Raw genomic sequence first — 19,072 nt, 5'->3', positions numbered from 1 at the left:
TATATGAATACACCTCTGCTGAAGTTCTGTCTTTGAAATACCGTTGGTTTGAGTAAGTGTTTCATTCAGTTTCTAATGCTAACTAGTTTGTTTATTGTGTCTTGTTTGGAAATCAGATGACTAAAACTGCACCTGCTATCTTTTTAATTATGCACGAAGTGGTGTTCAGACCAGTGCCCCTTTTTGTGCATGTTTCCAGTTGGGGTATTCCCTCTGGCTTCTCAGTAGAACTGCTCAAAGTGTCAACAAACCTTTCCAAGGGGTGGGAAAAAATAGAGGCTGTCTGTGTGGTAGAAAGACAAGTGGAAGAACAGGATGTTATTTGGTCTGAATTCTTGCATCTAGAGCCTGTAGCAAATGTAGTTTTGAAAAAATACAGCCATACAATATATGAAATTTTGCTTTATTTTTCTTTTCAATGAGTCAGGGAAAAGCCAAATTCTTTAGTTTATATTTGTATTACAGCAACGGGAACTCTTGCTGTGTATCCACCAGAAGAAACCAATAATAAAAAGAACAATGAAAAAATGCTCAGGAAAGAAAGAGCAAGTGCTTCATAGTTAATTTCAATGCCAGGTCTTTCAGCAGTGTATGATGTGTATATGTTCTAACTGAAATAAACAAATCCGAGTGTATAAATCAATTAGTTATGTGTTTGCTTCATTCCAAGAGCCTGTTTCCAGGCTCAGATTAATTTAAGTAACAGATCTGTTACTGTTCTGTAAGATCAAATACTTTTGGTCCCTTAGTAAGAACTTTACATGCCAGCTGTTTGCAGATGATAATTAGAAGTGGTAATAATTTTACTGAATTCTGTCTCTCTATGTAGGTGAGAATTTATGGAATGTATACTTTTGCATTATTAGTTTGTGTTTTTGCATTTGATTTAGTTTTCCTTCCATTACTTACTCTTTAACAAAAGCATAACTACCTCATAAAACACTGTTAAAAAGAAGATGAAACAACCTAAAATATCTTGAAATAAATTTCACTTTTTTTTTTTCTTCTTTTTTCTATTTTCTTCTAGAGGCTGGAAAGGATGAGATAAGGAGACATTGTAGTTTCAGTCTTTAAACATTTGGGACTTCTTTATGAGACTTAAGTCTATCTAGTAGTGTGATAGAAACATTAACTACTTACTTCAGTAACATTAATCAGTAAGTAACGTTAGTTAAGAAGATTAAAACTATTTATTTTTTTCTGTTTAAATGTAATTTAATTTTCTTGTGAGCTGTTAAGATCAATGCTATGTTGGAATTATTAACTTTGCTTCAAAGGTAAAACTGTAATTAAGTGGATTGTTGTAGATTTAACTAGATACTTGGATGTTTATTTTTGTCTTTCAGTAGGTAATTCAACATCTTTTTAAAATGTGTAACAAAACGAGACTCAGAAGGAGCAAAAAGAAAATAAGGAACTCCACTTACAACTGTTGCATAGGACACATTTAATCAGCAAAAATCTATTTTCAAAAATTAGTAACTTTTATTTATTTATTTACTTATTTTTTACTTTTAATAGTATAACTACTTCGATGAACTTAGTGAAAGGCTGCCTGGATCAGGCATGCTTCCAGCTGTAGGCTTCCTTAGCTTGCAGTGAGATTATTGTCCTTTAGTAGTCCATTCAAAACCTTAGCCCATCATAGCATTTGCCAGCAAAACATTGTTCGATAAGTCCAAATTAAAATGTATGAGTTGTAATTTTAGTGCATACTATGTTCTTTCAAGGCCATACAGGACAAAGCAAGCATTAAAAATGAACAAGAATTTTGGGAATGCTACTGAAACTGCTTTTGTTTTCCTCAGGCTGATGCCAGGCTTCCTGTTGCCTGCTATAGAAAAGGTGGCTCAGCTTTCCACAGCTGAGACTTCCCCTATCAATTTCAAAATTGTTGTGGAATCCTGAATGTGGGATGGAAAATGAGGTCAGGTCATAGAACAATTTAGCCTGGAAGGAACCACGGGCTGTCATCTCGTCCAAGCCCTGTCAAAGCAGAGCTGATTTTGTAGTTAAATACAACTTTAAAGTCAATTGAGGCCTTTTCCAGGCAAGTCTTGAATAGCTCCAAGGGTGGAGATTTCATAACAAGGCAACTTGTTCCAATGTGTGACACCCTTTCTGTAAGAGCGTTTTCCTGATACGTAATAGTAATTTCACCTTTTCCCTCTTGTCCATTGTCCCCATGTCATTTTGCCATGTGCTTCTGAGAAGAGCCTGTTTCTCTTTCTTGTATCTGGTGCACTCCTTTGGCTATCACAACATTGCTGTATTTCTTCTGTATTCCCTTCTGCCTGCCTGCATTGAAACGATGGTGAAGGTTTAGTGAGTTAATGTCTGCACAGTGTTACAAACATCTGCAGTACTTCATAAATATAGAATATTTAGCTGCTGTGTAGGTCATCTTGCTGTGGTAATTTGATATTACTCTTGAAACAGCTATTCTTTAGAAATAAATTCCTAGACTAGCATGAGATAGGAAGGAATGTAGCATACCTTCCTGTGTAAAATGGAAAGCACACAGCAGCAGCCACTTGAATTGCATCAACATCAAATTGTTCCTCTGCCAACATTGTGTATATCACTGCTCTGTAAATTGTTTTACAGCTCCCTACCAAATCTTTGGTACCTCTGGAGCTGTTGTTGAATCTTTTCCAATTATCCAGAACCTTGTAACTTAATATACACAAGTTGTAAAAAATGGTTGTAAAGTGCAGGTTTAATAAAGAATTACATAAATAAGAAGTAGTGAAAGGTGCCTGAAACTTGATATTCTGGCTAGACACTAGAAAAGATGCTGGAATTCACTTTGGTAATGAGTTTGCAGACTGAGATTAGCAGAACCATTTCCCAGACACTCTGGGAAAGCAAACTCATTTAGTCATTAGGAGTGTTATGGCTGCTGAAGTAAAAACATGGATGTCAGGGACTGGAAAAACAACTTCTTGTGGCTAATGATCTGAATGTTAGACTTGTTCAACATGCAGAATATATATGAAAAGGTAGAATATTACTTTCTCGCTGCCTCACGTTCGATACGCATTTGTTAACATGTTAATTAAATTGCGATGCACTGCTCCTATAACATTACCAGATATTAGAGCACTGAAAGCCTTTTGCCAGACCATAACAACTTAAGCCAAAAGCTACATTTACTGTATGCAGACTTTTTCCTCTGTATTATGGTGTCAGAACCTCATTTTGTACATATCAAAAATTCAGCACTCAATTCAATCTCTTTACACTGAATTGCTTGTATTCAAAATCACAGAAGGAACTGAGATGTGCCTAAAAGCCTTGTGCTGACTTACTATTACAGGATATTGAAAGGTCAGAATTTTCAGTGTATGAATAACTCTGATGTTTCAGAATTGCTTTTCTTCCAGAACTGGAAAGAAAAGTCAGAAGTAAATTTTGATCTACTAATGTTCTTAAATAGTATGTTAGATTTTGTTTTGCTTGCCTACCACCCAGCACTTGTAAGGCTGACAGTCTACCACTTTTGAAAGGCAGAATTTCCGGTCTCTGAGACAGCGGAAAAAGTCATGGAAAAGAATTCTGAAACCATCATAAAAACAATGAAAACACTTATTTTGCAGCTTAAGTCCTAATATTCCCATCTTCGTCAGAATCTGGAAGGCTCTTTGAGTCCAATTGCCTTATGGCCTTCAGGCATTCTCTAGTTATCAGTGACTTCTTATGTCCTAATGCCACCAACATCAGTGCAGTCAGTATGGCAAAGCTGTCCTACCTCGAGGTCCCCAAGAGTCTTGGGCTCTTTGATTCAAGGTGGTGATGCTAACATACAGCTGTGAACCTGAAAATAGCCTAGGGATTTCTATTAATAGTTTACTAAGAAAACTAGCAGGAAACCAAGCAGGCTACTGACGATCCCCCACTTAAGTTGATTTTTCGGCATTATTTCCATTTTTAAGAAAAAATCATTTATTTATTTATTTTGAACTTGGATTTTTTTTTTTTTTTCATTAAAAAATTGCTGCAACATTTAGGTTTGTTCTCATGTTCTTTCACCTGGGTCAGTCTCTGTAGATGAACATAATACCCATTCCCATCAAGACTTTTTTTGCCTCTCCAATGAAGTGTTTATTTTCTTAGTGAGAACTGTGAATACTTACCTGTAGGTTTAAGTCTAGGAAGAAAAAAATCCTATTGATTCATTTCTTTTCTTTCAAAAATATTTTGAAACCTTTTTTAGCAATAAAGTACTGCAGGCATGTACTCTTCTTCTATGTCAGCATGAAAGGAAGGACGTTGGCCATGATTCCTGTGTTAATCTGCAGTTAAGAGACTCTGGTTTTCTTATTAGCAGTTACACTCTGTGATCTGGCCATTTCTCCCATTGAAAAATTACAGGTGTGTTATGATTCATCTCCATTTCTCTTTTGTAGGAGTTATTTGATACATGATAATGCTATGTTCCCTTTCAGTCCCTTTATATATAAGCTTTTTTTTTTTTTTTTCATTTGTGAGTTGGAACAATCAAATCGTCCAGTCCCTAATTTTTTCACGATTATAACATTGGCAGAAGCACAGCATTTTATTTGTAAATATGTTTGTGATAGGGCGATATTGACATCTTGATTTCTTTTTATAAGGATTTTTTTTTTTCTTTTTCTAAAATTAACCTCTGGATTTGAAAATGTGTGATCCACAGCCAAAAAAAAAAAAAAAAAGTGTTTTTCAGTCTGGATAAAATAATTCAAACCTGAAATGTCATAGTTGAAAGAGTGTGCTTGCTTCTTACCACTAGCTGGGGAATCAAGTCATGGCTTCAGTCAGAATGAAAGTGAATTTGCCTTTTTCACAAATCTGTCACAGGATTTGATATGACTATCCAGTTCTGCTCAAAGAAAATCTTGCAGTGGGACTGTTCTCCTTCAGGGCTAAAATCAGGGCAGACTGTCTACTGGTAGACTTGTAAGGTGTGCTAGCATCAAACCCTTCCTCACTATTTCTGTCTGCAGAACTGTTAGATTTTTGCTGGATCATAAATGTAAAAGAAGCTTGAATACAGTGTTGAAATCAATGGACCTGTGCCAGCTTAACAGAAGCTGAATATCTGGCGTAGATTTTACCTAGAAATGCAAGAAGCATACACAAAGAAAAGATTTGTGTTGCTAAATATAGGCTGCCCTGAAAGTTCTAGGTCTAAAATAAGCTGTTTAGGCCAGGTAGCAAAAACAACACAGTTGATCTTGCAAGATTATTTCACCATAAGTATCGGAAATCGATAAACATTTGTAATGCACCAGAAGCATGGGTGTGAAGACCTTTTATTTTTGGTTGTCCTAAGGCAAATTTGTTAAAAGAGGAGCACTGCATTTCCATTTATCTGTACATATATTTTATTTATGCTTGCATATATAAAGCCATATTCCTGTGTGAGACATTCCTACAGATGTTCGTGTATGTATAAAGCATTTGCAGCTTATGCACAGATATATATGATTTTTAAATGCTGAGGTACAGGACTGAAATAACAGAATTTTCATTAGACAGTTTTATCACATCTCTTTACATAAAATTTCAAAAACAAGTGCTAATGTTGAAACTGGCTATTAACCAAAATGTTTGCTGTCAAATTAAGTGTTCCCATCTGAGATGATAAATGGAGACTACATAGCTATAAACTGTGGCTTATGAAAAATAATTCATTGACATCTGGTCTAACATCTGGTTTTATAATTGGTGCTCCAAAGCAATGGAATATGTACTTTATTATTATTTTAATTAGTGTTCAAAAACATGTATTTTTTGCATCATGCAACTATTGCATAGTTGCAGAAGGTAGTTTAAAAAAAGTCTTTGATTCACACCAGTACCTGTAGGTTTAAAACTATACGAATACTAGTACTTTACCATTTAACAATAGGCAGCAACAAACAAGTTCCAGGGAGAAACAGGGAACAAGTTCTTTTAGCACCTGTTCAGTGCCTGCCACAATAATACCTAAGGGAATACTCTTTTTCTACTTAGGACTAATTAAAAATGATCCTGATATTTTTGTCATTACTATTCCCATTTTATTTCTATGTATTTAAGTTGAAGACAACAAAGCTTGTGTCAGAAGGCTGTCCAAGTCACTGATCTGCAAGAGACTATTTTTTCTGCCTTTCTTACTGCCAGCTTTAAAATTGTGAACACTTCTAAAGATTCAAAATTACCTTGCATCTTATCAGTGCTTGCACACAACACTGCTCTCTGGAGTAGTCCTAGTGACTGATCACTTGCTTTACATCATCACATTTTCAGAATAGGTTCTGCAAGCCTCATGCAAGCTCTCTGTGTGTTTGGTAGATTAGTTCTGCCATTGTTGTGGAGGTGGGGAATTCTTGTAATACTTAAACATGGTGTTATTAATATTACTGTATTGTTTCTGCATTACAATAGCACTGCAAGACCAACAGCCCTATGTGCCTGAATTGTTCCAGGCACATAGCGGGAGATTCACTACCTTGAAGAGTTTATAGGGAAAGCACAAAGACAGGTAACAAGTGCTTTATTCTTGCACTTTTATAACTGTAGATATGCATAGTTTCATTTCCATTTTTCTCCAATTAGTTATGATTACATATGAAGGTATTTGGAAGAATCAAAACAGTTTTAATTTACACGTGATACACGTCATTTCTGTAAGTATTTTCTACACAGGACACCTCCTAATATACTTAGTTTTGGACATCTGATTTCAGGAGGATGCAGAGAAAAAGTTGATATTAAGGAAAGGGGAAATTCTGAAGGTCAGTTTGAACAAATTTTTGTGCTTCTGAGGCAACATACAGAGAGGGTCAAAAATAATGCTTACTTCCTGTTATATTTGATTTTATAGCTTATGTTATTCAAAGTATTCCCCATTTGAAAAAAACAAAACAAACAAACAAAAAAAAACACAAACAAACAAAAAACCAACAACAACAAAAAAGAAAAAAAGGCTGAAGATGGAGATGAGGTCAAAGGGCTGCTTTTCCAGAATGCAGTTAGTAGATGTAGTAATACAGGAGCCCTGGGTGTTGTAAAGCTGCATGCGCTGCAGAGAAGCAGTGATGGGCAAGTTGTGGGCTCACTTGCTGCTGCTCTGCAGCTTGAGCATTTTATTGAGACATCGTGGGAGAGTAGCTTCATTCCTATATGTGTCAATTGGCTAAGACCTGCCAAGGCGTCAGTATTATTGTTTTCAGTCCTATAAGTAGGTGATGTTCACAATGTGAGATGTTTTATTGCTGGATCAGTATGAGATCAATGAGAAGTCTACATTCATTGTGAATATCTCTCTACCTGCTTTCAGTAACTTTTTCCTTTCTTTTAAACAGATGCTTTTCCAAAATTGTCAGTATATCTTTACATAGTTTAGGTTCATCTTGTTCTATAAATTTTGCTGGTTCATGTATATTAACTGGAAACTGGGAAGATTGTGTCCTCCCTCCACCCTTACTAAGACCTTCTTGCCAATGCAATGGCTAGGGAACTGGCATCTCAGCAGTGAAACAAGTAAGTCCTGTTACCTCTGTTTATACCTTTATGGTGACAGGTGTAGCTCTTCCAGCATGTTCACTCTCTGCTAGGGAGTCTCCTGGCATAGATTTGTTGGCCAATTTGTTCTGTAATGTAGATACTTCTTAAACCATTCTATTTTCCAACAGTAAAATAAGAATGCATTTTGAGATCATGTTAAAACTTTCATGAGTACTCACACTGACAGTCATATGAATTATACATTAGAAAGCTTCTGTCTTTTTCTATGGAAATTTATCATCTCTAAATGCTTATTTGATCATATATTGAATGGCTTTTTTTTTTTTTTTTTTTTTAAGTATACAGGGTTCTTAGTCGTGCTGAGATTTATCTTGTATAAGTTCACATGCTATTAGTCATGTGGATTTATGGGGAGTAGTTTGATACTGAGGAAGATCTGTAGGATGAGGAAAAAAATGGACAGGGCATACATGAGGGTTTCATTTTAGTAAGGCTGCTCAACGTCTTCTGATAGGTCCTTCCCCAGTTCGTCACACCAACCCAACAAGTTTGAAAAGTTCTCAGGATTTACACTGGATGTTGTGCTTCTACTAGGAATGATTTATGTCCTTTTAGTTTTCCAGTGATTATGCTCTCCTCTTGTTGACTATTATATTTTTGGCTTCTTCAATGCACCTAAAAGCAGGGCTGGAAAAAAAAAAAAAAAAAAGGATGGTTTCAGAGGGTTTAACAAGGAAACTGCTCTGTTGTGCTGCCAGCAGCTCTGAATAGAAGATACTGTTTCCCAGCTGTATGAAATATATGCATTTTATTTTACAGTACACAAAGAAATTTTTCATAGCTTTGCAGACAGACCAATTAAATGCAGTTCAGGCTTGCTGGGTCAAGGATGGAGGTTGCATGTTACTGTCAATGTGTTACTGGGATTGACAAAAACACTTCCTGAGGTTTTATTTCTACTAAGAAGAGAAAACCCTTCCCTGAACCAATTTTTTTTCTTTTTATTTATATTTATTGGGGTGATTACTTAGGATGAACTTTTAAATATGCCTTAAAACACAGAAGCTGAAATATTGCATCAGACTGGCACCTCATCTACAGTCAGACAAAACTAGTGATTATAAGGTGAAGTCATAAGAAATCCTCTGTTAGGTAATAATACAATGATCTGCCTGTAAAGAACTAGTTCTTAATCTTTGTTTCTCAAATGTGACTGAAGAATGCTAAAGAACAGAAAGTCCATACTGTTGTTCGTTTGTTTTAATCCTATGTAAAAACACTCTTATTTTCCGTAATTTGGTTTTGAAAGATCAGCTTTACTAGGATTATCTCAAAATATGCACCTTTTAAAATAATTCTGCTTTTTAGACATATTGTAGGTCCTTTTATGCACCAGGATCTTTCCAGTAAATTTTAGCAAGAATTTCTTAAAGGTATCAGTATATCACCAAATGGGCAACGCTACTTCTCTCTAATGCCGTATTGTGTTCAAGTGTCACTTTTAAGAGAGTAAAGGCTAATGAAACAAAAAAAAAAAATCAATCTTGATTGATAATGTGATTAGCAATTACAAATGTACAGGGTTTGAAATCCCGACTTAATATTATGTACAATGGGTGAAGTATATGCTACAGGAAGAATTGTATTCCATTTGCATGCCAAGATCTTTCTAGTTTTCATCTCTTCATCCCTTCATCTCCAGTTTTTGGTCATATTTTCCATTCTCTGGTTAATTTAAAATCTCTTTTCACAGTCTTTTCTTTAATCCATACTATAGCTGGTTATAAATTTTGAAGAATTTCATTTGCTTACTACCCATCTAATACACAGCCGATACAAAAGGAAACATAAATTATGTTGGTAATAATCTGGCCTTCCTACCTCCCCATTAATCGAGTAGACCATATGTGTAGTTCTCTTTTAAGTGAACCCAAGAATATTTCAGTGAAAGAGAAAAGGAGGTCATAACATTTCTTAAGACCTTGACTTAAAAATTATTTTCAAATTAGACTGCTTCAGAACATAATGATAACCATGATAAGCTTCATCTGCCTGCAGTGGACTCTAGAATAGAGGAACAACAATCTGAAGAATTTTTTGTGTATATTTTAAAACCAGAAAGCCCTCACTTTGCCTGTGTCAACAGCTGAATGTATTTGAATAGCTATTATTCAGGCTTTTGAATTACTGAGGTTTTAAATTGACAGTTACAATCTATTATTTATTGCTTTCATTAAATATTGAATGTTTATTTTACTAGTATAGTGAATTATTTGCTCAACTTTCAATCTTATTTCCTGTTAGGGTAATATGCAGGAAAACCCACAATAATTCTCTGCAACCAGGCAGTGATCCTGCATCTCTTAAATTTGTATTTTGCACTTGAACTGCAAAACCAGCTTCCTAAGCTAGAGCTGTTTTCTTTTATATTGATTTTTTAGATGCCCATTTACCCAAGGGGAAGAACTGGTATTATGGTACAAGCACATATCTTAGGGAGATGTTTTATATGCATATGCTGAAACAATTTTCTGCTATATAATTAAACTCCCGTGATATGTGATTTTATACACCAAATGCATTGTCCAGACAATCACAAAATATTTGTGATCTAGTAATTGAGAATGATAAAGGTAATGTGTAGGATAATAGCAAGTGATCAAAACAGCAGAAGAGATTATGCCAAGTCTTCAGGCAGCATGACCAAAACTTGAATGGCCTGAAGGAGCTGAAAAAAATACTTTACAATGGCTTTCCCACAAATAGAAGATAAAAATTTCACAGGTTCATTTCCTGTCTGTCTACATATGTACCTTCTCAAGGCAATCTCAAATAATTGGTACTTGAAGTTGCTAGGTAAGATGTGTAGAATCTCAGTACTTCTTAAACACGTTTCACTGAACTGCCTTGTCACAAAATTGTTAAAAGGCTCTTTTTGAAGTACATGTAATATATTTTTAAGTATCTCAAGAAAGAGAAACAGTACTGCCTAGGTTTATTTCCTATGAGTTCAGCTGTTATTTGAGTATGCATTAACTCATTGGCCCCTAAGCTAATTAAAATTTGTGTGCTTTTCAGTTTGATTTAAGCAAATGGATATATTCTTATGTGGTGTGTAAGTGTTGCGCAGTACACTAATTTCAACCATGATGAAGGAGTGCTGAGCTTTGAGAAGTGCTATTTTCATTCCTAATCTTAGTAATATATGTATAAATAATATCCTATTTTAGGGAATATATATACAATTCTATTCTTAATAATATTCTATTATTCTTTTATGTTATCTATATCCTATCTAAACACCACAACTGGATTTTTCCTGTCTTTGTGCTCAGCGCAGAGAGGGAAGAAGTCTTTCAGGAAGCGGCTCTTGCTTCCTTCAGGGATAATTGAAGCCCTGACAATAACAGGAATTAAAGAAGTTTAGGGGGGTAAAAAATGCAAGTAATTTAACATCTAAGGCTACATCTATATTGCTCTGAAAGAGCGTTCTCTTGCTGTTAGCATTAAGGTGGTTTTCCAGCAGACTTTCTCCATGAAGTTTATCAGGCTATTCCTGAGGATGATAGTTTTCACAACAGCCAGATCTCTTCATGTTCTGGAGAACTTGCAGTGACAATGTCTGAGACCATGCTTTGACTCAGTGTTTGTACAGCATGTGTATCTGCCTTTTCAAGGATTTTGAGGTTACCTGTGCTGGCCATAGAGGTATAACACCAGCTCACCAGCTGAGAATTAGTGTACTCCCCCAGTCATTCTTAGATTTCTTTTCACAGAGCAGCAAGCTGAAGGATATGGGCTCTATTGCTGCTCAGGGGACTCAAAGTTTTTTTTGTTTGTTTTCCTCTCTGTGAAATCTAAACTCTTCACAAAGCAATGCTTATGTTAAGCAGAATTTGATGAACACATGTATTTAACTATATTTTTGTTTGTTTATGAGGCAAAATAACCAATTTTGAAGGGTTGAAATGACTTTTCTTTGGACGTGCAAACTGATGATAGTGGAGATACCAGTTCAAAGCAGAAGTACCAATTTTGAAAATAAGCTGATGGAATGTTTGATTGACCTAAAACCAACACATCCATTTACACTAATATTTTAATTTATTATAATTTTTTAGATTTTGACTTTTACAAACAGAAAAGGAAGATGTCTTGAACTCTCTTGCTAAGGAGGAAAATGCTCTCCTGCCTGGATCTCATCGTCTTTCTTGCGTTGAGAGAGTTGGAGCCACATTCCCATCCCCTCTTCTATGACAGTAACTCCAAAGACTTGCAATGCGAGACTCAACATTTAGCCATCAGCAGCTTAAAATCCATCCTGCTGCCTCAGCATTCCGCTCGCTCTCACCCAACTGCAGCTGCTTCACCTGATGGCCCTGCACTTTTTCTTCCAACATTTGAAATGTAGTTTGTTTTTATTTATAACCCTCCCTGGAACATATAGTAATGTCTGTTGGAAACTGAATCAGCTCAAGCTCCTCTGTAAGAACCCTTGAACATTTCCCTTTTGGACTCAATTGGAAAGTTGCAGTTTTCCATTTTAACTAAAAATGCTCTGCAGGGAACAATTCTACATCTGCAGGGGTAGGCTATATGACTCAGTGTAAATCTTTTCCTTCTTTAACTTCCGTTGTTCTCATTCTGTTTTGCTAAGGCATTTTAGTCTCAACTTTCTTCTAAATGAGGGAACAAATATTCATGAAAATGAGAACTTATTATTAGAAAAAGTAAAAATTTAAGATCTTGAAAATTCCTATCTGTTGTTGACCTCTATGTTTGATAGAATGAAAGTCACTTTTTCAGTTCCTTCCTTCTACCTTTCTCAATACATTTTGTAACTTATATTACTAAAATATATGTGTAGAAGATGTATTTAGAATTAGGCTCCTAAAAACAATATTAAAGAGTTTGTTTGTGGCGTGTCCTGATGTTATAATATGAGTTGACAGAGTTTGAGAAGGGAAGCATGTGTAGAAATGAAAAATTTGCTTTGGTCATTTTACAGGTCCACAGTAGAGCAAAGAATCAATTCCTTGTCTTTTATTGTTCTATTATTTAATATGTTGAAAAAGTGGTAGCTAAATATTTTGAGGAAGTGAGAGAGTATGACCCATGTACACTAACCAGAAACCTGAGTGTGTATTCATTATTTAATCACAGAATCACAGAATCACAGAATTTCTAGGTTGGAAGAGACCTCAAGATCATTGAGTCCAACCTCTGACCTAAAACTAACAGTCCCCACTAAACCATATCCCTAAGCTCTACATCTAAACGTCTTTTGAAGAGTTCCAGGGATGGTGACTCCACCACCTCCCTGGGCAGCCCGTTCCAGTGCCTAACAACCCTTTCAGTAAAGAAATTCTTCCTAACATCTAACCTAAAACTGTCCACCATGAATTTGTGGAAAATGGAGGTTAATCTAGAAGGGAGTTTATAACCATAGGTTATCCAGATAGGTAGAACAGCATTAAGTAACCCCCAGCAGAGATGTGTTCTGTTTAAAGATGTGCTGTGCTGCAGATACACTATAGAAAAAGGTAGACTGTGGAGCTGTTGTTCCAGCTGCAGTAATGTCTGGCGGGTGAAGCTGTGGCTTGTAAAGTATCAAAGAGTGCAGTGATTCTGGGTCAGTTGTTCATCTCCAGAGCCTGAGTGTTTTGTGTGGTGTTTGGAAAGATTTGTCAGCTCAAGCCAGAAACAGCATCCAAGAACAAATTCAGTTTTGATGGTACCTTGAGCAAGGTTGATCATGAACAACTGTAATAATTCCCTTGAATAATAATTAATGCAACAAAAGGTTATATATAAATATATATATATATATTTTCTTTTTACAGAAGTTTCATAATTGCTGGAAAACTTTTGATTTTGCTGTGTGTCTTATTTTTCTTCCCTTTCTTTCTCTTTTTTCATTTTTCCGTTGTACACATGAGAAAAGTGAAAATGAAAGGAAAAGAACAAGGAAAGGAGAATGATCTAAAAATGATAATTTAAAAAAACAGTTGTCTTTCTTTGGGAATATTTGTTTTTGGAATAAAGAAGAAACATCTGAAAACTTGGGTAGCATGTATGTGATCCATTTTGAGTCATGTAATTGTTTTTTGCTGTCACTACTTCAGTCTTTATTCAGATCAAATCAATATGGTTATTTCTGGGGATATTGTTGGCTAGATTAAATTTTAAAAATACTGAAAGAAGGACAACTAATACTGCATGATAATGTTAGACTTGTTCTTAAAGTGGATTTTTTTAAGCTTCAGGAGATGTGGAAAATAGAAAATGGAACTTGAAGTGAAGGCACTTTGGAGTTCTTACTCCAAAGAGTGGCTCCCTCAGCAGAGAAGAAACTCAGATCAACAGTCTGTTCACAAGAAGCAGAGAATAGGAGAGCACTGAGAAAGAATAGGTGATAACTGGGATTCAGCACAAAACAGCTTTTCCTTCTGTGCTTTGAAATTCTGATTTTATAAAAATGTGCCTGTATCTAGGTTAGCATGATGCTGAAAGTGAAGATTAGCATAATGCTATTTTATTAAAAATACATAAAGCTAAATAGAATGTAAACTTTAAAATTTATAGTTAGAAAAAAAAGGGGGGGGGGTTCTTTTATCTCTGTTCTGGAAGTTTCTGCTCTAGCATACAGAGAAGAGAACTTGAACTGAGGAAAGTATGATGCTATAGCTGCTTGAGTCCATGTGATATAAGTGATATTTAACTATGTTTCCAAACAATTTTGGAAATAGAGGATCTTAGTTTGTCCTCATGCTTCATAATCCCTTCACTTGTAAAACAGTGCTGTGGCTACTGGAAAAAGAAACTGGAACTGGTGTATAGTTTGCCAGGTCTCTCCCGTATTCGTTTGCCACAGGGAGGCACTCCTCTTCAGGTTGTGCCTTCTCAGCTGCTCTGCAAAATATTAAGTGTGGTCCTTTGATAGTTTAAAGACCAATGAGTCTTCATGTCAGTGGTGCTGCTTAAGTCTACAGCTATAGTGAATGCAGTGTCCAAATCCATTGCCCTGAAATACGTATGTCCATATTTGATATCACAAGGATATAGATTTTGAAATGGGAGCTTGAATTAAAATTTTGACATTCTTATATTCCTGTGCAGATAGGCTTCACTTTTAGTATTCCTGAAAGCAGCAACCTGATTTCATAAATGCACAACAGAAAAAACAAAGCAAACTGCCTGGCGTTGCAAAGGGAAAATTCTGTGTATGCCTTAGCAGATTTCCCAGGCTGAAATGGAGTAGTTATATATAAAGAAAAACTGCTTTCAGATGGGCTTGTTTCCAGAGTTTGGGCATGTATAACTAGGTTTAGGATCACATTCAGTAGAATAAAGATATTTAGTCATTAAAATCTGTTAACTTTTTTTTTTTTTGATGTGCAGAAAAAAAAATCAAGAGCACTCAGTTTGTAGTTCAGAATATTGAGAGTTATAGGAGACTTGGTTTAAAATTTTCCTATTTTTTCCTTCTTTTTTGGTCAAATGTATTGTAGTGAAAAAAATTCCTGATGTCTGTCTCCTAATCTGGATATCCTACGGCACTTGAAATTATATATTTCAGTTTGCAACTGGTGTAATACTTATACCTTGCAGTGAATTTATTTGAGGGGCAAGTTCATCAGCTCTTGTTAATGCTCTGAGTTGCTTTAGAAAAATAAAGTAATTATAGTGTAATTCATTAGTATGTTCGATTTTTATTGCTGCATTTTATATTCTTGTCTTTTTTTTCTAAGGAAAAAAAATATAATTTTTGTAGAAAAATGCTGTGAGGAGATTGAAGTAGTGCATTCCAATGTGAAACACTAAGGCTTTTTGTTATTAGATTTTGAAATGAGAATTATGCATTTAAAATGGTACCACTCCTATGCTTTCAGGATATAGAATACAAAGCTATCATATCATAGCATTCATTGCAGGGCTATAAAATGAAAGGAGTAGTATGGATAGGATACACCCTTTTCAGTTTTGGAGTACTTTTTTTTAGTACAAGCTAAAGTGTGGAGAATTTCATTTTATATGAGTGATGAAAAATACTTATTTTGTACCATCATCATTATGATACAGTGACAATTGAAGAAAATGTTAAATTTGTGAGAGTGGGAATCAAAGTATTTGGAAAATAAGCTAATAAGTGTCAGTATTAGACTGAGGTTGATAATGTTTTTTAAGACCAACTGTTTAAGACCAACCATTTAAGACCAACCCTACCCTTATTTTTGTTGACATCTTAATTGAAAAAAATAGATGGTTTCCAAGTTGTGGAATATTTATGGTGTGTATAAATGGATTCATAATCATGCACAGCCAAAAATTCCCAATAGAAGGCTCTCCTCTCTTTTCCAAGAATATAGTGGTATTTTTATTAAGTAGACTGGTTTAACTTGCATGTACCCTTCTTGAGCACTGAATGTGTGGATAATTTCAGACATCTTTATTAGTAAGTTTTAGTATGTCCTTTGCAATTTCTACCTTGGAGCATTGGGTTCTTAAGAAATGCTAACAAATTAAGTTCCTTGCTGCTGCAACAGTGCATGGATATTTTCAAATTAAAGAAATTATAAAGTGTGTTTTCTTTTTTGAATCCCCAATCAGGCAACTAAGGTTTTGGTTTTCAAATAAGATAGGGATAAGACAGCCTGTGGGAGTTGTAGGTAGTCAGTTTTTCTGAAATCATTCTCTAGTTAGCAGATATTCAGGAGATAACATGTATTCACAATTGAGAGCAGATTTTCAGAACTCAACTCTTGCTGAGGTGTCTAAATATATTGCTAGGCTTCTAAGAGCTTAGCATGTTGAACGCAGTGAGAGCTTCCAGCTGCAGATCATTTCTGGAAATCTGACCCTTATTTAGGTGTTTAAATGTGTGCTGGTTGCTTCAGAAAGTCTGGTCTAATGGTTCTATATATATGCATCCAATTTAGAGATAATACTTTTTTTAAAAGTGCCCCTTAGTTTTTTCTGAAAAGCCATTACAAATTAATTTCAAAAACAAAAATAGAATTCAGACTCTTCTAGTGCCATTGTGTGAGGAGCTAAAACCAATCAGCACAGGGCTCTGCATTTGGAAGATTGCAAAGACATGGTTGAACTGAAGCTTTTCCAAGAATCCTGGAGAAGGCTCATCTGAGAGGAAATGGCAAGATGAAAACCAGCTTTCTGTTCTCACAGTGGCACTGGATGAAAAAAGGAGGATTGGAAACTAGATTGTAACATGAGTAATACATCTATTAGAGAATACCCAATAGTAGTTTATGAAGCTGTAAACTAGAAAGAAGAGCATGAGGGGATGAGGCAGAACTTGGCACATCATAAAACAGGTGAGGCTTGACCTTGGGTTACAGTCCAGAGAAATACTCTAAATAACAGTAGCCTAATGGAAGTCACCAACTACTGTTTTTCAGAAATTAAATCAGTAGGAAAACTCATAGGACTGAATTGACACCCCCTTCTGTCTCCATTTTATTCCATTTTCATCATCTGCTCATTCTTTTCCTACATATCTGATACTTTATGTCCTCTGTGATTCACATTTTTAATGGTGTAATTTCCTTCATACTTAAAAACAAAATACAAAGCTAATTTTCAGGAGTACTGAAAAGAACTGATTCTTAGAAAATTCTAGAATTCAGTGCTCATGATTTTTCAGCTAGAAGAGATGTATTTTCAAGAGAACTTACACTGTTGCTATCTGAGTTTACGAAGCTGCAGTTCCCAGGCACCATACTAAATTCAGCATCACCATAATTTACAGTCCATTAATACTTTTCCTTTAGAAATATACCATGACATCTTAAGATGGAAGAAAATGTCAAGTATAAAATGAAACAATCTTATGTGGTTGTAAGAGATGTCTGCAATGGATCAAAATATTCAAGACCAGGGAAAAAGGGAGGGAGAATAGGAGTTCTGCTAAATTCCGCTGACAGGGACAATGAAATATAAACATGAGAAATAATTTGTAACAATGTTTAATCCCACAAAGTCTCCTTCAGACTTCTCTCTAATTTCCTTTCTAGGTTCCAGCTAATATAATTCCACTGAGACCCTGTTCTCACCATTCATCTATTCCCAAATCTGTATTTCTAAAAATTGCTTTTGTACTCTTGATTGAGAGAAACCTCGTTAGTCTCTGAGCACGAAATCAGGGTCTCATTTTTCCTTTGCAGTTGAACTTGGATGAAACAGGAGCATCCATCAAACTGCTCTCTGACAGAAGCAAAGGGGTGGAGTGAATATTTCAGAATTTCTTTCTGCTGATGTACTTGCAACTTTCAGGTATAGACTGCATGGTCACAGTTCAAGTCACAGTTCAAGTCACAGTTCTGCATTTGTGGCATAGAATTTTTAACTTTGGCCTCTCAATGAAGTCAATTGTTTTTCTTGATTATCAGTAATAATTTTATTTTATTTTTTCTTTTGCTAGTAAAATGTGCAAGAACGAATATGAGGTGAGTATGGATGAACAAAAGAAAATACAGCTTGTTTAGGGATTTTTCAGGCCAGCAGTTCTAGATATCACCAGTGACAGTCTGGGACTTGCCCACAGTTGTTTGTACTAACATACACATAATCATGATAGAGATGTCAGTAGGAAGGGGCCCTGTGTGGTGACTGGAGAAAAGTAGTGAGTCAGCTGGGCTGACAGAAGTAGCTAATACGTATAACCTGATATTTGGAAGAAGCAGTAGTATAGGGTATATCCATTACATTGGTAAAGAAGGGTCTAATCTGGAACATCAGTTTGGCTGTGGAGTGAGAGAGAACAGCAAGAATTTAGAGGCAAAATATTGAAAGGAAAGAAGTCTTGACTTTGCAAACGTTGAATACTTCATTGACTAAGGAATTCGCCAAGTAAGAAGCCTGAGTATAGGAAAAAAGAGAAAAAGGTAAGAAAGAAGAGGAGTTGCTTGTATTCAAGGGGAAAGTGCATTTCTTTAAACTTCAATTTAAACTGTCTCAGAATGATGAGGAAAATAGGCAAGAATGGTCCATAATTAGTTCCTGACTTTATCAAAATCTGTGTTTAGTGTTATTTAAAATAAAAGGGTTGCATAGCATTAAGAACCCTTACAAGCTTGTGTATTGTATATCCTCACAGAGGTACACTGTAAATGAGAAAACAATTTGAGGTGAAGTTACATGATATGGCCAAATCAGTCTAACTCCCTGAAGGAGAAATTTCTATATGCCACTATTCTTGTTCTCCCCATGTATTTCTGCTTATTTTGTACTGCTTCTGGTGCTATTTGGATCCCCACCTTAAGCTGGTTCAACCTGCTGACTGGCAGGAAGCTGTTAACAAATTTCTGGGGTATTCCCCTCCCCCCCCACCCCCCCCGGTTACTTTTCTACCAGTTGGGTAGTTTAATCAACAAAGCAGATAGAAGTATGATGGACTCTAGTGCCTGTGCAAGGGAAGGGATTGAACCTTGCAGCAGGGATGAGAGAACCAGGAAGGAAAAAAGTAATGAAGCTTCTAGAACGACTCAGCTCTTTGTTAGCTTCATCCTAACATGGAATTCCATTTTAAAATGTTTGTAAATTAGTGGAAGATTTTGGA

The 19,072-nt window shown here is 35.6% G+C and overlaps 2 long non-coding RNA genes across 2 annotated transcripts in view; both read left to right on the top strand.

Annotated features, from left to right (window-relative positions):
* The window catches only part of LOC137855960 (uncharacterized), a 220,401-nt gene that overhangs the window by 105,372 nt on the left and 95,957 nt on the right, over positions 1-19,072 (top strand). The gene's annotated exons all lie outside the window — the stretch shown is intronic.
* Positions 687-12,646, top strand: LOC137855237 (uncharacterized). The gene is made up of 3 exons (XR_011095623.1): positions 687-1,157; positions 1,809-1,927; positions 11,616-12,646. It is a non-coding gene; the product is annotated as an uncharacterized lncRNA (long non-coding RNA).

The sequence above is a fragment of the Anas acuta genome, chromosome 4 (assembly GCF_963932015.1).
Source record: "Anas acuta chromosome 4, bAnaAcu1.1, whole genome shotgun sequence".
Taxonomy (NCBI): Eukaryota; Metazoa; Chordata; class Aves; order Anseriformes; family Anatidae; genus Anas; species Anas acuta.
The sequence above is the reverse complement of the archived record's forward strand: the minus strand, read 5'-3'. Positions and strand labels throughout refer to the sequence as shown.